A 5,000-nucleotide genomic window follows, 5' to 3' on the forward strand; every position below is an offset into this window, starting at 1 on the left:
CAAATACCGATATGCTTGCAAATGAAAACATGCATATAATATATATATATATATATATATATATATATATATATATATATATATATATATATATATATATATATATATATATATATATATATATATATATATATTTATATATATATATATTTATATATATATATTTATATATATATATATATATATATATATATATATATATATATATATATATATATATATTTATATTTATATATATATATATATATATATATATATATATATATATATATATATATATATATATATATATATATATATATATATATATATCCTCCTACTCCTATTGACGCAAAGGGCATCAGATTTCGCCAGTCGTCTCTATCTAGAGCTTTTAAATCAATATTTCTCCCTTCATCATCTCGTACTTCACACTTCATAGACTTCAGCTATGTAGGTCTGGGTCCCCCAACACTTCTAGCGTCCTGTGGAGCCCAGTTGAAAGTTTGGTGAACTAATCTCTCTTGGGGAGTGCGAAGAGCATGCCCAAACCATCTCCATCTACCTCTCGCCATGATCTCATCTACATATGGCACTTGAGTAATCTCTCTCTTAGTTTCGTATCTAATCCTGTCCTGCCATTTAACTCCCAATATTCTTCCGAGGGCTTTGTTTCAAACATACAAAATCAATTGGAGATTGTTTCATTGTTATATAACTCATGTCCACACAGTAACACTGATCTCACTTAACTGATATATCGACTGATTTTTATGTGTAATTTCAGGCAATTTGATTTCCAAATTTTACTTAACCTAGCCATTGTCCGATTTGCTTTTTTTCAATCTTCCACTAAACTCTAATTCTAAAGACCCTGTATAGGATATCATAGTCCCTAAATACTTGAATGATTCTACCTCCTTAATCCTTTCTCCTTCCAAGGATATTTCCTCCACCTTTGCATTTTCCGTGTGATATTTCATGCATTCTGGTGAGCAACCATTGCAAATCCTGTCGTGTTCTGCTAACAAGGACAGCATCATCAGCATACTCTAGGTCTGCTAAATTCCTATCACCAATTCAGTCCACCATCTCTGACTGTTGTACGCATTACAAAATCCATTAGGATGATAAACAACATACGTGACAACACATTCCCTTGGAGTACTCCACTGTTCACTGGAAATTCATTTGATAAGACTCCATTAACATTAAATTTGCACCTGCTATGCTCACGAACAGACTAAATGAAATTTACATATTTAAGAGGAATTCCATAATAACGCAGGAATTTCCACAAAATTGGCTGGTGCACACTATCAAAGGCTTTTTCATAGTCCACAAGTGCCATCAAGAGGGGATTTCTATATTCTACGCATTGCCGTAAAACGGTGATAGGACAATTGCGTACTAGACATTTGCGTACTGGACATTTGCGTCCCGGACAATTGTGTCCCGGACAATTACGTCCCCGCACAATTGCGTCCCCGGACAATTTGCGTACCTGTACTTGTTTTTAGAGACCAGGTAATATTTGTGAAGAGATACGGAAGTAACTGTCTATCTGTATGTCTGTATGCATGTATATATGTATGTAAGTATGTATGTATATATGTATGTATGCATGTTATCGCTCGATTACAGAACTACTAATTACTGTAAATAAGATATATGGCATAAAACCACCTAGGTACAGAACCTAGAATTACTGTACTTATCTATGATTTTACTTTTGTATTCACGTAGACCTTTTGAAACAATTCCTGAAAACTCTAGAAGTAGAAGAGAGACTTTTTATTCACGGCAGTTCAACCTTAGTTGTTGGAGTGGGTATAGGATTCAACCAAATTTCTTAATTTCATCGTTGAATGTTCATGACCGAACAGCTGATGACTTGCCGAGGTCCAATAAAAGTTTAAAAGGGTGGCATAACACAATTCAGAATTCTATAACATGTCATCACCCATCCATCTGGATAATAATTGATGCACTAAAGAAAGAAGACGTGGCGGAGAAAAAGGAAAGTAGACAATCTTTCTTACGAGAGGTTGCCATCGTAAGTCATTATTAAAAAAAAAAACATAAACTAAACTTTTTTTTACTTATATATAGAAAATTTATTGTGTATACATATATATAATTTTTTTTTCCATTTTATAAAGTTTTATAAAGATATTATAATACAACGTGCAAATGAAATATTGATGTCTATCTATATGTTCTTTCGTGTCAAGTATGGCTAAACGTATAATCATTGTCAAAGTATAGAATCTAAATATTTTGATATTAAAACATGCATATTCAGGGTGGATAAATGTATAAATAAAATTACTGTGTAAAAGTAGAGAAAAAAAGTAAAAATAACAAGCTTTATAGAATCAGTAAAACACATACAGCTACGCAAATATCTGGGACACATATGTCCGGGACGCAATTGTCCAGGGACGCAATTGTCCGGGGACGCAATTGTCAGGGTCACAACTGTCCTGGACGCAAACGTCCAGTACGCAAATTTTCTAGAACCCTGTAAAACACGTCTCAAAATGAAAATTTGGTCTGTGCAACTTCTACCTTTTTCTAAATCCTGCTTGTTCATCTCTCAGCTTTTCACCAATCTTTCCCTCCATTCTGTTTAGAATAAACATAAGATATATTTTCATAACTGCCGTAAGTTTTATACCTCTTTAATTATTGCAATCAGTCGGGTCACCTTTATTTATTTTTTTTACCAACACTCCTAACTCCCATTCCTCAGGTTTTGCCTCTTCATGCCACATTCTACAAAATAATGTTGTATGTATCTAAATATACATACATATATTATATATTATACATATACACAGTATATAAGTATATAAAAGAGAGAGAGAGAGAGAGAGAGAGAGAGAGAGAGAGAGAGAGAGAGAGAGAGAGAGAGAGAGAGAGAGAGAGAGAGAGTGTATGTGTATAAATGATAATTTTGTAACCACAAGCATCCACAAACGCTGCTTGTATGCCCTAATATTCAACAGTCATACTTGAGTATCGAAGTGCATAAACAATAATGATATTGCAGTATTCAACAATGTTTATATGACTCGCATCTTCCTTTTTATTGGAAAGTGGACTGTAAGAATCTCTTGAACGATTTATGCATGTTAACTTTTAGTTCCAAGTATTCTCTTTTAGGAAACAAAGTTTGTTCAATTTCATGTGCATTTTCAAGTATTCTGTTGGCAAACAACTTTATCTATTATATATCCCCCATGTCTCACTTTGCAAGGGTTGATAAAAGTAGAGAACGAGGAGGTGAAAGTGTTTATCAAATTTTTCATATCTTGATTTCCAGAATAAGTTTCATGATATTGCTTTTATTAAAGTATCTAAAGTTTATCAAGGTGAGACGGTAATTGTGAACAAGGACGAGGAATTCAAAACGATTAGTAAATAATTTATATATATATATATATATATATATATATATATATATATATATATATATATATATATATATATATATATATATATATACATAATACATAATACATATATAATATATAATATATACATATATATATATATATATATATATATATATATATATATATATATATTATATATATATATATATACATATATATACGTGTGTGAGAGAGAGAGAGAGAGAGAGAGAGAGAGAGAGAGGAGAGAGAGAGAGAGGAGAGAGAGAGAGAGAGATAGAGAGAGAGAGAGAGATAGAGAGAGATATATACGTGTGTGAGAGAGAGAGAGAGATATATACGTGTGTGAGAGAGAGAGAGATATATACGTGTGTGAGAGAGAGAGAGATATATACGTGTGTGAGAGAGAGAGAGAGATATATACGAGAGAGAGAGATATATACGTGAGAGAGAGATATATACGTGAGAGAGAGAGAGAGAGAGAGAGAGAGAGAGAGAGAGAGAGAGAGAGAGAGAGAGAAATGTGCATAATTTGAACATATTATTACATTCAGCCATTGCTTATTTCATTTAAAGCCAAAACCATATTAGCAACCCGATCTCAAATTTTAAAATCTCATTTTGTTGCCAAATTTTTTATGTATCTTTATAGTTCTCTATAGAAATATAAAGAAAATTATTCCAGGGTATGAATTATGCCTATTTTAATCCATTACCAGTTTGTATACCTTGGCATATATTTGATTTTTTTTATCTGTTTTGGCAAAGTCTTATTTTTCCTTCGACTGCAATCTAAGTAATGTGATTTTTTAAGAGATTTTCTTCTATCACGTTTAAAAAGGACGATTTAAGAGACTCGTGTATATCCAGTTTTGCTTCATTCTGTGTCATCTGGAGTAAAGATTTTAATGTTTTATGGTAGTTTCTCTTTGCTTTTTCGGGTGCAAGGGGAAAATTCTCTCTCTCCTCTCTCTCCTCTCTCTCCTCTCTCTCTCTCTCTCCCTCTCTCTCTCTCTCTCTCTCTCTCTCTCTCTCTCTCTCTCTCATTTTTTGTCATAACCACATAAACCATTTCTTGAGCTAAGATGAGAGCTGGTTCTTAATTTGCATTTTTAACAATCAATTATATGTGCCGAAGTTAGGAGATTATTCCATATAACACACAACTTGCTCAAGAACATGGAGCCGATTTCAAATATTTTCTTTTGAGTCAATTGTGACGCCAGTCTTCAAATCATTTATAACAGTAAATCTGAATTAACATGAAAAAGGAAACAAAGAATAGTTAAATGGTCTTATAGGACCATACTTTTTGAAAAGCCAATATTGGATTTTTCTCACCAAACCGACTGGTTTCATTCTACTTACACTTTATTTGGAAGTCTGTATTATTACGATTATTATTATGATTATCATCATTATCATTACCTGCTAAGCTACAAGCCTAGTTGGAAAAGCTGAATGTTATAAGCCCGCGGAGTCCAACAGGGAAAATAGCCCAGTGAGGAAACGAAATAGGGGAATTACAAGAAAGGTTATTAACAATTGAAATAAAAAATTGAAATAAAATATTTTAAGAACATCATCATCAACAAATCTTTC

The sequence above is a fragment of the Palaemon carinicauda genome, chromosome 9, assembly GCF_036898095.1.
Source record: "Palaemon carinicauda isolate YSFRI2023 chromosome 9, ASM3689809v2, whole genome shotgun sequence".
In the NCBI taxonomy this organism is placed as follows: Eukaryota; Metazoa; Arthropoda; class Malacostraca; order Decapoda; family Palaemonidae; genus Palaemon; species Palaemon carinicauda.